At 40.5% G+C, this 16172-nt stretch overlaps 1 protein-coding gene across 2 annotated transcripts in view; it reads left to right on the top strand.

Moving 5' to 3' along the window:
- The first annotated feature begins 986 nt into the window (after positions 1–986).
- Positions 987–16172, top strand: part of polr3a (polymerase (RNA) III (DNA directed) polypeptide A) — a 38953-nt gene continuing 23767 nt past the window's right edge. Inside the window, exon 1 of one of the 2 annotated variants that reach the window (XM_082545193.1) lies at positions 987–1286. The gene's annotated coding sequence lies outside the window, so the exon portion shown is untranslated. Of the gene's footprint in view, positions 1287–13660; positions 13864–16172 lie in introns of those variants that run through there. The other variant, XM_082545192.1, reaches the window with a different exon arrangement.

Below are 16172 nucleotides of genomic sequence, written 5' to 3'. Positions count from 1 at the left end.
CTAAGGTACTGTTTAACAGACATTTTGGCGAGGTCCCTCCCACCTTCCTGCCTTCTTGGCCCCCTATGTTGTCCTGGCTGCCCCATTGGACATTACACCTTTAAAGTAACCTGAGGAAGTCCATATCATGGGGTCAAATTTAGCTCAAACAGATACATAATTTTTTTAATGTATTTATTTATTAATCTTTGCTTCATGTTCAGCAGGGCATGGGCTCAACAGTCTTAAATTCTTAGATTCATAGTTTCATCAGACAAAACAACGATTTAAGTCCTGTTTCACTTCAACTGTTTATCCTTGTTACACCTTATCAGTAGCATCATCCTCCATCCTCCGCCTGTCTTTGCCGCTCTCCATATATTAAACGAGGGGTGGCACTTTCCCCTCATAGCTCTATCTGCTACGTCGAGTCACCTCCAGACATATTAGCATATTTATCATCAGCTTCACAGACTTCAAAGTCAGTGTTTGCTTCTCACAGCGATGAGGAAGCGCCACCAGGAAGTCAGCACAGATTGCAAAGCACTAGATGTTCCCCAGGGATCAAATATCCATTTAGGTAAAGGGGGGCTGGGCTATAAGCAGAATTCAATTCATTTATTTGCAGTGGTGATGATGTCTTTAGCACTGACTTTAAATATTTGCTCAGTGCTAACTGCAGCTTTCACCACCGTTCTCTGATGTTAACACGCTAATGCTGGAGGAAGCACTTAAGATTTTTTTTAAAGATTTGTTTATATGCTACCAGAGGTGTGGACTCGAGTCACATGACTTGGACTCTCGAGTCATTAATTTTATGACTTTAGACTTGACTTGAAAAAATGTTCTAAGACTTGTGACTTGACTTGGACTTTTACACCAATGACTTGGGACTTGAATTGGACTTGAACCGGTTTACTTGAAAAGACTTGATATTTTACCCCAAATATAAAATTTAACACGCATATTATATAGAGATTGAAAATGTAACGTCATTCACGGGTAGAACCGCAAAGGATTCTGGGAACTCGTGGCAAGCGGTACTAGCGCACGCAGGCTTTCAATTAAAATCAGTTATACAGCGATAAAAAAGAAACACAAAAATGTCAAGAAGCTGTTGTATTATTAACTGCAATAGCCGGTCGCATGACAGCCACGGGAAGCCGACGGGTAAAGAGATCGGTTGTTATCGGATTACGTCGTTGAAGAGAAATTGTTCGAGCCATGTTTCCGAAGTAATAAAGAGGCGACTGGATTGCAGCCATTCAAAGACCAATTATAACGTCCCAGAACCCTCCAGCTCACAGGTTAGTCTGCTCCAAGCATTTCCACACAGGTCAGTCTGCTGTTGTAGTTAATGCGTCATTTTTCTTAACATAATTGGTGATATAGGTTACAAGCAAGTCTGGCGCTGAACAGAAATGGTCGCGCTATGCTCCTTTATTTATTGTGTTTATTGTGCATAAATAGTGAATTGTCCTGACACAATATTGCGTTTCGCTTCTGTTATTATGGTACATTGACAAAAACATATACTTTTATTCACAGGATAAAACTGTTGTTTTGTATCACTAATTGCCCAGTGCGATTACAGCATACAGTATTATTGTCACTGCTACATTTCTGTGATGCTACCAGAAATTATTTCCACTGCTAATTAATTACCGTTGAGCTCAAAGGTCCTATTAATAAACGGTTAACGAATGTGTATTTATGACGACGATTTGTGAGACTGGTAAACTTATGATACGTACGATGGTCTTTACTTTCTACACGGTGCATTTCAAGGTCCTGCACCCATCCGTCGGTAAACTGTACCTGGGCTTGTTGCAGTGACCGGAAGTTACTAAACTTCATGAGTGTATGCACTCACTCCAAGAACCGTATAATTATAAATATGCATATAAATATGCTACGATGAGATAGCTGACTTCATCTAACTAGCAAATGTTTTCCAGGCTACGTTGGTGATGCAGTTTTTTTTTAAATGATATTTAAAAAAAAATATCATTTATTTATGTATGATATTTTTGTCATGCGATTTTAAAGCCGGTCCTACAAGCGCATCCAAGAATAACATGCAGCTTATCTCAGAACTGTCGGTGAAAATTATTCTTGGAGCTAGGTTTAATTGAGCTGCATTTTAAAGAGGTGCAATTTCACAATTTGTGTATATTTTCTAAGTTCACTATTTTGTCATGTGTTGAGAAAAACACAGATTTAAAAATTACATGGTCTAATATTTACATTTAGCATATAACTGCAACATGCTTTTTTTCGTTTTTTTTTTTTAAGACTCGAAAGGACTTGAAATTCAAAATTTCAGACTTGTGACTTTACTTGGACTTTTACACCAGTGACTTGAGACTCGACTCTGACTTGCCTGACATTACTTGAGACTTGACTTGAGACTTGAGGATAAAGACTTGAGACTTACTTGAGACTTGCAAAACAATGACTTGGTCCCACCTCTGTATGCTACACAGCAAAACATACATCAACAGAGTAAACAGAGTGTAAGCCAGACATATCATAAGATGCAAATGAACACTCTCGACATGTACTTTTTTTTTTGCTTCTATTTCTTCATAAATCCTTTAATCTGTATCTGTGCTGCCAGAAAACTGGATAAACAGTACAGTAAATCTTCTGTAAACAACATCAGTCTTACCTATGCTCCGTCCACCCCTGAAAGCTGAGTGGGTCAGGCTGCATTTGTCCTCTCTGAGTGCACACTTGATAGACAGCTTGTCTCAGTGTGCGGCCAGTAAAACAACTACTCAGGTTAAAGAGAGGTCAGCGAGCAATAGGTTTCCCACTGCACTGCAGCGTATTGCTGTACGTGGCAAGGTTCAAGTTAGAGGACAAGGTGTACATTGACCAAAGAGTAACAATACAGTCAGGTTCAGTAAACCCATCAGTCAATGCATCCACAATATTTTAAGGACTGAGCAATGAAAAAACATGTGTGATAGGAAATTTTTTCATTATTTATCCTTTATTCCAAATTACTGAGTTATTAATTTGAGATAGCAACACAGTTTCTTGCCTGTCCTGTTTGGCTCTTTTGCCATCAGAATTATTGTCTAAAGGCGAAGAAAGATGCCCAATGGATTTACTTTAACAAATGGACCATCCCAGCCTTGCCGTAATGGTCGATTTGATTCACCTTTTATTGTTTATTTGTTAATAATCTTCTGCAATTTAATGCACATTTTGTGCAAGGTGATGTTTTTAGATACATTTTTAGATGTTAGTGGCAAACCTTTAGTGGATTTGTAGCAATGCTGTTTCACCTTTGGCACCTTAACACGATGCCAGTGTTTGATGTTAAACCATTTAATTTGTGATGACAGATTTGACAAAATTAAATTTTAATTTATTATTATTATTATTTTTTTAATATCTAGCTTTTTGTGAGTATGGGAAAGGCTACTGTAAGAACTTCACAAATAATCTGCAAATGGCACACATGAAGTTTCCTCTCATGGACATTATGCCAAATTACGTGACACAGCACTAAGCTTATAAGTTTAACTATAGGTAACTGAACTTCAGTTCACAAACTTGTAAACATCAAGGGCACAGTTGAGTTGATTTTACCCTTATCTGGAAAATATCCTCTTAAGATCGAAGAATACAGTGTTTTCCATCCATTCATCAGCTGTCCATCCGTCAGAGGATCACGGGATACTATAATGGCTACTCCAGCTGACACCTCAGACAGGTTAACACTCTGTTGAAGGGCCATCAGAAAGAGACAGAAAAATATCCATCCTCACGTTCACCTTTTCTGCCAGTTCAGAATCCCTGATTAACCTTCCAAAAATGTCTCCCACAGTGGACTGTGGCTGGATGTGGGAGCACCAGGAGAAAACCCACACAGGCATAGGGTGATGAGGTTAGCAGCAGGTTTGAATGCAGAACCCTCTTACCACAAGGCAACAGTGCAGTAGTGTGCTGTGCAACCACCAAGAAAATCAGTCTTGATGAATAATTAACAACTAGTCTACACTGGAAGTCTAAACAATTACTGCCAGAAATGCCAGGAAGGGGCTCTTTGGAACAAGTGACAAACTTGTGACTAGAAGGACCAGAAGGGACGACTGGTTCCCTTCAATCATATTGCCATTAAAACAAGAAGGTTTCGCCTGAAGTGGATTTTTTGTGACATTAACACAGATTCTCTGGTTTTTGTCAAGAGAGCAGTACACACGTCTCTAAACTGTGTAACTGTTTTCTTGTTTAACACCACTGATAGCTTACCTTGTGTTATTCACTATTTAGGCAGTTTCTTTGGTACTTTTCTGGTCAACAAGGCCTTAGTTTTGGTTTTCCCTTCATCTATGCGGAATAATAATGGATCTGTCTATTTATCACAGGCAGCACGGGGCTCGTGTGTAGGCGCTTCCTGTGAACCACCACAGAGTGAATTGCAATCTAACATGTTCTCCCTTGATTTTTAAACATACATGCTCTGTTAATAATGTGCTTTGAATCATTAATATGCTACATTGTAGGCACCCATTGTAATTGGAAAATTAGTTACAGAACAGTGTCTAACTGCTTCCTACATCACTAATGCAGCCCTCTCTCTGTGTCATCTAAACCCAATGCTAATGAAGCCTGGGCACACAACATGCAGAAGGTTGAATATCAATTTAATCAGTCCCTCCCTGCAGGGGCTTTCAGAGAGAAATGACAGCCAAAGTGCATTAGTAATTCAACTGCTGTCACCTCTCATAGCTGCTTACCTTGCAAACAAACTGCTCTAATGGCACCTGCCTGCTGGGCAATTTCAGCACTGTAGAGGCAACAGAACATGAAATGGACTGGAGACCACTGACCTAAATACAAAAAAGGATGACTCTAAACAAGGAGTAGCTCTCTTGTTGTCAAAGTGGGAAATATCTGGGTAAAGTGTATGCACATCGAGAGTAGTTCACTGAGATTGTGTCTCTACTTTCAAGGCACACTTTTAATGGAAATGGAAGAACAGTAGAGTTGTATCAATATATATTCTTTTCAGGAAAAAAAAAAGCTTCTTGATCTGAAATTCCTGCCAATTATTTTGTCATTAAAAACATCTTCCCCTCACATTTCTAATTAATATCTACAGATAAGAGGTGCAAACAATACTTAAATACAGAAATGAATAGATAAAAGAAAGAGTTCATTACCTCCACTCATACAATTGAATTGCTTTGAGATAATCCCCTCTTATTCCTCAAGGGGATGGGGGAGGGAGAAAGCTCCACGGGAGATGGGATTGGGTGCATGTGTGTGTCCGTGTGTGTGTGTGTGTGTGTTGGGAGGTGGTATGGCTCATTTCAGTGTCAGCCTCTGTACGTCAGCAAGGGGGAAAAATATGCAATTTCTCACTGCTTCTAGTGTAGCAGTCCATGTTTTCATTCATGTGTCATCATAACACACTGATGCTGCTCAGTGTGTCAGCTTGAAGGGCTGATATGAACTTGATGACTGGTGAACTAGTGCCACCTGTTGTTAGTAGTCACAAGTGTTACATTTTTGAATTGCTTTCATTTTGAAATTAATCTGTTTTGCTGTTTTTGTTTTAAATTTTGTGTGCGCGTGTGCGTGTGTGTGTGTGTGGTAATCTTTCTCTCCTGGACTGCAGTGTGAGTCCTCTCTTTTCAGCCAACTGCATGCTCAATATGCTGCGGCCAGATGCCTCTTAGCAGCCAAGCCCCTTCGCATCAATATGTCAGGTCAATAGTGTTGGTGGTATTGAATGTGTCAAAGAAAAGAACTTCACTCAGGGAGGTGGAGTGGTGGTGGCAGAGAGGATGGGATCCAGGTCTCCTCCGGCCAAATATATCCATTCCAAGACAGAAGAAAAAAATCAAGGCCAGGCACGGCTGGGCAGAAAGCAAGAGTAAAGATGAGTCAAGAGGTAGTCAGAAATATAGTGTCACCCCCCCCAAAAAAAGAAAGAGAAATGCTAGTTTTGAACCCAAAAGCGCATCCGTGGTGTGACTTTGCTCTGCATGGTTACCCCACAGCAACAGACACACCTTTTCAGTCGCTCATGACATGATGTTATATGCTGCTCTCCGGTTTATAACATAGCAGCAACATGGTTGGGAGTTCTCTCAAAGCCATTACGCAAACCTGTAATGAGGAGCCGCCTGGCGTGATTAGTATTATCTTGGACACCTATTAAGTCCTGATTGGATGACACAGAACAAGACTAAACATTTCCCATCCGGTCGTAGCGACTGCTCATTTAATCACGGCAGATACTGAAGCAAAAGAGCATTTGCTTGAGTACCCCGGCCTCACGCATGAATATTTAAAATGCTGCACGCAGTCAATGAAACTACCTGATTGTCTGTTTAACCAAGGCCGGCTGCTTTTTTAGTAGACTCCCTCTCGTCTTTAACTACTGCAGCGCTCCAGTGAGAATCCCCTTGAACACAATTGATTCATAGTTATCTATCTCATAGCTGAGGGCTGGGTAATCACAGCCAGAGAATCAAATCTCCCACACTACTGGTCCACAAGGGAGAAGAGTTTGTAAAGAAACAGCCCTCCTCCCTGCCTTAATTGTGTTTTTGGCCAGTGGCATACAGATTTAAGTGGTGTTATTGTTGTTTTTTCAATGTTGGGATTACGGAAAATGATTTAATTAATCTCGACAAGGGTATGTGTTATCAAGCTTCTAATTAATCAAGCCAAAAAATGTGCAGGCTTGATACGATCAATAGATTTGGACGTGCATGCCACTGCAGATGTTGTTAAACGTTGTAAATTACAGAATCTTTTATATTGTAGTATTCCGGCACGGTGGTAGTTTTGAGTTGTTTACAAAGGTATTAGAGGTATCTGCCTCGTCATTATCTGCAATGACAGTGATACAAAGAGATGGATTTTTTAAAACCTAGCAGCTACGTAATATGGATAATAAAACCATAAATGGTAATAACAGTTATTATGAGGATTTTTTTTGGGGGGGGGGGGGGGAGGGTTGTGGAAATTGGTTGTTATTAGTGGACATTTTCAAATGCCCCGTGCAATAAAAAAAAAACGAGATTATACTGTAGGTTAGAGCTGTGCGCATTAATAAACACATGCGGATTCACGCATACACTTTCACACAACTCTGATCTCTCAGATTGTGAAGTATGCAAATGTTTTGCCATCGACTCGACCCAGCGGAGAATGACAGTAACATTTGATGCAGCGCAGCTTTTTCGTGGAGTCCCTGCAGAAAGCTATTTTCACAGGATGTTATGTATGCATTTTTCAGACAGATTGCTGCAGGAGACAGGAGCTCTGGGGGGTGGGGGGTGGGAGCAAACACGACTGGAATGAAACACAAACCATATTCTGCTGAATGAAGCCAACCACAGGGCAGGCCATAAAGAAAGCTGCAGTCACTTCATATTTTTACACAGCAAAAATAACAATTTTCATACATTTTTGAAACCTTTATCCCCCCAAGATTGAGGAAAATACATTTTTATAACCAAAATGTTTTACTCTCACAAGCACAGCTCGTTTTTGGTGTACCATAGCTACTAGTTCACTCAAATGAGCTTCCAGTAGTTGCTCATTTATTGCACACAAAGCTACTTTCAGCTGCTCCCGTATTCACAAGGGGTTGCCACAGCAGGTAGCACCACATGTTTGATTTGGCAGATTTTTTTATTTATTTATTTTACGCTGGATGCCCTTCTTGATGCAACCACAAACGCATTTGTTTTTCCTCCCGGGATCGACCCAGGGATCTTTAACTTGTTAGGTGAATGCGTAGACTGCTACACTGTGGAGCCACTTAATTTATTGCACACAGCTATTCAAGCAATTATACAAGAAACTGTGAACCACTTTGTATCTTTGACTCCTTAAACTGCTACTGTACCTTATTTGCATAATATAAACGTGAAACCATTACAGTGAGTGTCATGCAGTCCCTTATTGAATTATACAGCAAGACACCATTACCAAATATCATTTTCACAGCGTTCCATTTTCTTGAGGACTTCAAGGTGTGCAGATCAAACATTGCAGTCTGAGCTAAATATTGAAATGCATAATGAATACTGTACATAACAAACTGCTTTATTGATATTAGACGCTTTATATGGGTTCCTTGTTGCTAATCAACCAGTTTTTATTGTCTTTGTTTTGCAAAAGATTCATATCTGTCAATTAAGCTCATATATGATTGAGACAGTGAAATAAAGAACCAAATGAATACATCAGGTTCTTGACATGTTTGTTCTTGCATATAGATACAGCATAATAAACACCTAATCAGCTAATCGCACGCATTTAGGCATGTAAAAAAGTAAAGATAACCTGCTGAAATTCAAACTGAGCATCAGAATGGGGAAGAAAGGTAATCTATGCAGCATCTTTGAATATGGCATGGTTTTTGATGCCAGATGGGCTGGTCTGAGTATCTCAAAAACTGCTGATTTATTGGGATTTTCCCACACAACTGGGAACCACTTTCATGCCAGAGGTCAGAGGAGAATAGCCAGTCTGCTTGGAGCTAATAAGAAGAAGTGACTTTTTTTTTTTTTTTTTTACAACCAAGGTATACAGAAAGGCATTTCTGACAGCACAACATGCTGGACCTTGAAGCAAATGGGCCTCAGCAGCAGAAGACCACACAGGGTAACGGTCCTGAACAGGAAACTGAGGCCACACTTCCAAAAGCAGGCAGTAGATGACTGGAAAAATATTGCATTGTCTGATGAGTCTTAATCTGCGATAAATCACATAGTGTCAGAATTTATATAAACAACATGAAACCATGGATCCATCCTGACTTGTATCAACATTTCAAGCTGGTGAGGGGTTGTATTAACATGGGGGATTTTTGTTTTGTTTAAATACCACAGCCTCCCTGACTATAGTTGTTATTGCTGATTATTATTCTTGCCATGAATCTATGCCATGAACAGTTAAGGCAGTTTTAAAGGCAAAAGGCGGTCAAACCTGGTACTAGGAAGGTGTACCTAATGAAGTGGTCAGCAAGGTTATCTTAGATAATAATTGTTGCAAGTAAATAACAAACAGATATACTGACTGAAGACACGTTAAAGTATCCATGTGCACATATTACTATTAGTATTATGGCTATGAGGAGTACAAAAAATAAACTATTTTACATGAACTTAGCAACCTAGACTGCACTGACTTCACTCACAGAATAATGAATAAAATGATCAGATTTTTAAATTTAAATTCTCCATAATATATTTATTACAGTGTGTTAGAGGACTTTGTATATATCCATTATCTATAGTCCATTATGTGTGTGTCTCTTTTTCATTAATGACAAATTGAGAGTAACCCTAAGAATCCCCTGCAAAGCCCCCATCTCGTGTGTTGTGCTGCTGCTGAAACGACTCTATATGCCCCAGATATACTTGGGCAAGTATATGAATAGCTTCATTTTTTTTCTGTGACTTCAACAACCTTCACCACAACTGTGACCTAAACAAATCAGACAGTTATACACTGAAATGCTTCCATACTCCCGCTCTTACAATATGTGGCCACTTCTACGTGGTGGATCAAAGCAACACATCTAGCGAGTGCCAGTGAAGAAAAGTGTCTTTTTTCCTCGCCTTTCTGCCGTCCTTCCCTGGAGATGCCCAAACCCAACCCTGCCATCTGCTGGCTCCATCCAGGTGAACAAAAACTCATACCGGCAGATGACCCAAAGCACCTGGTGTTATGAAGATAAGATGCCAGACATTCCCATCTCCCAGCAGCTTTTTGCACGAGCTTCATTATCATTAGGAAAAAAATACACTTATATACAAAGCAGCGACAGCTTTTAAGGAATCTCGGCGAGCACAGATCATTTACAGAGGAAAAAATAGACTGTGCATTCACGAGTAAGAGAGTAAGGGAGAAGTGTGTGGAGGGTCGTTGGAGGAGGTTTCAATGCTTCAGAGAGGTGCCTCATTTTCCAGTACCATCTGTTCCTGGTTCTGCGAGCTGGAAGCCTTGTTTATGTCAAACACCTCCCACATGCTCCGAGGAGCCAGACACCAACAGCAAGGACTCCATCACCTGTTTCAAACAACTGCACAATGTGACCCTCTGCATTCGTTAACTACTAATCACACCATGTTTGATGATGTTGTTAACCCACTCCTTGCGAGGTTCCCAGCCTCAGGCTTTTTTTCCTCTTCTTCTTTTTTTTTTTTTTTAACTTACAGCCAGCCCTGAGCAACTGCTAATCTGTGCTTTGGACAATGAAAGGTTTGATGGAGGGAGAGAGGAGGAAGACCAGATCTGTGCTGGAGGCTGGAGTCGGCCCTACTTCCCTCAAGGAGGACAGAAAGATAGAAGGAAGACAGAGGCGCATGAACAAGGCCACGCTCCTCCATTTCAATCAGCTGCTGCTGTCTCACATGTCAGCAGAGCATCCAGAGGGGAGGTGCCGCCATGAATCCTAATTGCTCCCTTTTCGCCACAGTGTAGGGTGTTTCTATGCAAATCTGTCTAGAGAAGTATCTAGTTTATGCAAGACCAACTGTATGAACTGAAATGTGAGCAGGAATCTCACTCAGACAAAAGCCTTGGCAGGGAGATGCAGCTATTATAATTCATTTGGATAAATTATTCATTTTGCACATGGCCCTCCTGAGTGCAGGACAGAGCGGAGTTTCACACATGCAGATGTTTTGGCATGTATGTATTCCGCTACATCGATGGGCACTGGCCTCAAGTTAAGATATATGGCTTTAATAAGAGTGACGAAGATGCAAAATAATGAGATGTCTGGGAGCAGTGCAGACATGTCCACCGAGAGGACGAGAGAAAGTAACATTATTCTTCAGCGTGTGGCAGTTAGAGCAAATTCTGCTACATTTTTACCTTTTATTAATACCCAGTGATGCACATTTGCAACTGAAATGAACGCACACACTGTATTACTAAGTAACTCTGTAAGTTCAAGCTTGAAGAGTGAGGGCGCTGCTTTGCGACCTTGCAATAATTTTGGTAAAGTGACATGAACTTAGCAACATAACTGCTACGTTAACATCACTGATTGTGAAAGCATGCACCATTGCTCATGCTAGCATGGCTGTGACACCACGCTATTGTATCTTATGAAACCACTGCATGTGTGGCTATGTCTCTTCTCACCTATATCAACAATGGCTCATCTGATCTACTTCAGACTTGGCGCATGTATCGATGGGAACATCAGTAATTGCAGTGTCATGTGTAAAGTCATTATAGTGAGTGATGGTCTCATTTTGGGGGGTCTTTGTGACCTCTGTGTGTGTGCACACAAAGAATGCCACGAAAAAAGTAGCTGGTAATATCATGAAATTGAAAACAAATAGTACAATCATTAAAGTATTTTGCGTTTAATTTTAATCATTGTTTACTTGCGTCATATTCTTTGATGTTTCAGCAATCCACTATGCACTCAGGGTTGAATAGTCCTAACATTTTTAAACTGTTATGCAGCTGATGGCTTGACTAATATGTGATGACAACTGAATCAGAATGTCACATTATTAGTCATGTTTACCTGTTTGCTATCGTGCCATTTACAGAAATAGGACAAATATAGAAGGTTATATTCCATTGCTCTGGCTGGAAGGGAATACATTTCAGTGTTAGTCATTTTAGCGTTGGCACAACGTGGTCTCATTCCCAAATCAGCACTGGGAATAAGACAAGACTCTTGGCTTGAGCCACTTGTAGTCTAGGTAGTTCTAAACTATTGTTATATTATTACATGTAGTGCTAGGCAACAACTCTTTACATCAGTCATAAGGAGTCACAATCATGCTAGCTGGCTATAAGATACTGTTTTCAGCAGGCAGATACAAATCCATCCATCCATCCATCCATTCTCTTCTGCCTACCCTTATTGCAGTGTTGCAATGGGGATGGGGCCTGCAGCTACCATAAGATGAGAGCTGGGGTAGACACTCACATTTACATGCATGGGCAATTCAGAATCACCAGTTATTCTAACCTGATGCATGTCTTTGGACTGTGGGAGGAAGCTAAAGTTCCCACACAGAACCCACACAGACATGGGGAGAACATGCAAACTCCACGCAGAAAAGCCTTGGCATGGAGCGATCGTTAGCACTGTTGCCTCGCAGCATGCAGACTGTTAACCATGTTAACCAAGTCACCAGCAGCTCCAGATTAGCAGAAGTGAAGACTACCAGACACACATCGGCTCCAGCAGCCTTTACATTGTTTTATACGTACCATAGACTGTATAACATGGCTGTAGCTTCCTGGTCAGAAAAATTAAGTCAATACAGCAGAGCCTTAATACTGAATTTTAGCTGAAATTTTGATCATACTGTATTTAAAAAAGGACGAGCATCTCTGGCATGCTTTTTGGCTACTGACTTGTACTTCACTGGCCGTCAATCATCAAACGAGCAAGTGATTTCACAGTCACACCTGCGCCTCCTAATCACATCTAGTTTTTTGAAGCCAAGATGATGACAGTGGATTCAAATAAAAGGATTCCAGAAACCAGTGGATGACATAAAGGCAGCAACATCCATCATTCACACTGTCTGTCAATCTAAGCCGTAACGCCCTAACTGCATTACCCACATCGATGACTTAATAAAATCACACCCTGTAGAGTTGGTTTAAAGGTGGTAACCGTCCATAGAGGCTAAGCCCAATTTTTCTGTCAGGCTGTAAACATGATTTTTAGTGCTGCAAAATTGGGCATTTTAGCATTGGAGTCTATGGGGATTTACTCAGTTTTAGATGTAGCCTCAAGTGGCCAGTAGGGGAACTGCACATGTGGCACATAGACCTTGGTTTCAGTTTTCAGCTCTAGAGTTCACTACTTACCTGAGGAAAGATGATTGTATGTCTTTGAACTTAGAATGGCTGTCCAAAATGTCTTTTTTATGGTATTCCTGGACCACCCTGCCATTACATTATCAGCTGATTCTCACATAGAGTTCTGTACACTGTAATAGCCTATACTAAGTGTCACAAACTACAGTATGTGTTGATTCATACTGACGTAGGGTCAACCAGAGCTTGTAGATCAAGCATTACTGTCTTTCAAATGTAATGATATGCAGCTCTGTGTGCGCTGTGCTGATCAATGAGAGTTGTGAGAAGAATACAATGAAGCCTGTCCCCATCCCCACCCTTGGTACATACACAGACGTATACAGAAATGCACTCTGACACCTGGCTCTTATTACAAACCCGTCAGTCACAAATGACCATAATCTATACTCTTCTCCCAATGGCCCTTCTGGGAAGCTCTCTCCCCTCATTTCATTTTTCACATCATCCTCTTTCACTTTATTTTCAGTAATTCAAAGCTACTAAATCCAAATATGAGTAGACACGGAGCCCTGCTGTTTTGACAAGTTAAATGACTACAGGCAATGATGTGCTTCCCAGCCGGTCTGTAAGCAGCACACGTCGCCAGTCGCCACATTGCTGTGAGTTTAACAGAAATATGCTCGCGTGTGTGTGTCGATGTGCATGCGCTCTCCTTATTCCCGCGGCCGCGTGGCCCTCTGCAGCATCTTTTTGAGGTGAAATTGAAATGGATTGGGTAGCTCAATATTTTATTGACATCAACTTCACAGAATGTTGCTACAGTGACACCGAGGATAATTATTTCACCACAGATTTCTTCCTCCCTGCATTTCTTTCCCTCTCTCTTTCAGCCTTCCTCCAAGCCCTTCCATTCCTGTAGAGAATTAGTTCTGCATAAATTACCCAGTGGAATATTGAATCAGTCTCCAGCCACCAAAGGCGAGTCTGTGTGGCTGATTACCGAGCAGTACACGCAACACGCGTGCAGACACACACGGGGAAAGAGGAAGAGGGGCCTCTGAGCGAAGAGATGACACCGTTGCAGAAAACATGGTGAGGAGGAGGAGATGGACTACGGGGGATAGGGTGGAGGGAGGGGCACCAGCCAGTCTGGATATGGAGAGTGAAAGCTGTATTAGCCACCCTAGCCATACACTATCTCCTCATTACTTAGTCATTAGCAGGGGCATGGTTTTAAAGGAGGAAGGGATCAATCAATTGTCTTGGGTCAATGTTTTGTAGCCTGATTATGAACCTTGGGTGGCTCTGTAAATTAAGCACAGTAATTACTCATGTTAATTACACAATGTTGGTGGCTACATTGATCTACAAATACGTTTAGAATAATGTAAATGGCACGTGTGGCGCTCAAGAATTAGTATTATTGGGGGGCTTATGAGTGCTTTCTATTTACACATATAAATAATTTAGGTAATTTTGCATAATAGTACGATTTAGATCATCAAATAAAAATACATTAAATTGCTTTGTATCAGCTTCTTAAATGTAAAGATTAACCATGTCTGTTTAGCTTTGATGTAATTGAATAATATAGTGTATTCACCATATTAGGATTTTTGTCCTTGGTCTCTGTATCGTTTCCTTTTTTCGCTCCTCTTTACCCTCACCTCCTAACTGCTTGCGTTAGATGGCTGCCCCCACCTTTTTGTTGGTCTCGTCCTGTTAGAAGGGAGTTCTTCCTTTCCACCATCCCCGAGTGCTTGCTCAAAGACAGCTGCCTATTCATTGGAGCACTCTCTTTAATATTGTATGAGGTTTACTTTACAGTACAAAATGCCTCGAGACGACTGTTGTTGTGAGTACTGAATACTAATAACGTCAATTCATTGTGTTAGACTTTTCACCATTTTCAGTCTTAATAAAATACATAATAATCTAGGGACTCTCTCAACTTTAGTATACATCAATCCTGCAGATTTTGTGGAAATTGGTAAAGTGCATTCATACCCTAGAGCTTCAGCATATACAAGGGAAAAAGTTGCATAATTCATCTAAAAGCCTTTCTCTGAAACTAAATCTATCACAATTTAGCACAGTGACAGTAAACAAATCCCTGGATCCTCCCTCCTGAGAGATGGTTTCCCTGAGCAGACCTCGGATCTGAGATATTCAACTCCTCCATGGGGAGTGCTGCTTTTGTGAGGTTGTGCTTCTGCTCATGATTGGACGATTAACCAACCGTACTCTATTTCATACACAGTTTTGTACACATAGATGCTCAAGGGGCACTTTAAAGAGCGATTACTGTGTTACCCCTTAAGCTGAAGGCGTTGTTAGCAGAAGTCCCTCAAGTGTTTATCTGGATCATTTCTCATGCTGTGTACGTATATGTATATGTTTTAAGTAGTGGACTATCCTTTTAGAGACCAACCTTTTCAGGAAGCTGTTGTCACGAAAGGCAGATTGAAAAAGGGCAGACCTTGTTAAACACTGTGTTAGAGTTTCAATTAGAGGCCTTCTTAGATTCACATGTCAGCAGAATTAGAAAATTGCAAATCAGATTCAGTTGGGCAATTTTCGCTGTCAGTGGTTATAAGCTGACAGAACAATTAATCAACACAAGCATGTTGTGGGAGGAAATTTTCATCAGGAAGTCATCAGTCGCCATCAGTGCCTCAATGCCAACGCATCAAAGCACACAGGTACAACAGCAGGTTTGTTTAGCCCGAGCTGCCTCCCTCACACTGTTTCCAGCGGCTGGAAAAGCATTTGGTGCCATCTAGAGGCTGAATTGTTAAACATACATTATATGAAATAAGAGCATAGATCGATGCATTTTCACTGAGGAAATATTTGAGAAAAATTGTCATGGAAATCCATCCATATATATAAATATATGTGTGTGTGTGTGTGTGTGTGTGTTTATGTGTGTGTGTTGAATTGATGGATTTATATGAGAATCCCTATGTTGTTATATTTAAAAAGATTTAAGAGTACATTAATTTTCTGAACAGTCATCTGGAGTCCATTAATATACTTCTCTTCATTTATTTTATTTACCTTTCATCATATAAGCAACCATTCAAAAAGTCATAGTTCTAATTTAAGAAGAGGTTTATTTTTTAAAGAAATAGTGTTTTTTAATTTAATTTAATTACTTTTTTGAAGATGAGCTAAATTCACCACAAATCCCCCTGGAAGTAGTACTCCTGTTAGCCGCTAGGTGTCAGCATACAGGTTATACTAGCTGTACCCGTACTTCCGTGACTTCTCTTTCCGCCTGTTGTTGGGTGTATGCTTACGATGCCTTCAATGGCTTTTATATACTCAGATTATTATTATTATTATTATTTTTAATAAATAGGCAATTAAAAACAAGCTTTGTAGGACTAGGCGGAGAA

The sequence above is a fragment of the Aulonocara stuartgranti genome (assembly GCF_965226115.1).
Source record: "Aulonocara stuartgranti genome assembly, chromosome: 8".
NCBI lineage: Eukaryota > Metazoa > Chordata > Actinopteri > Cichliformes > Cichlidae > Aulonocara > Aulonocara stuartgranti.
Note: the sequence above shows the minus strand (reverse complement) of the source record. Positions and strands in the feature narration are given on the sequence as shown.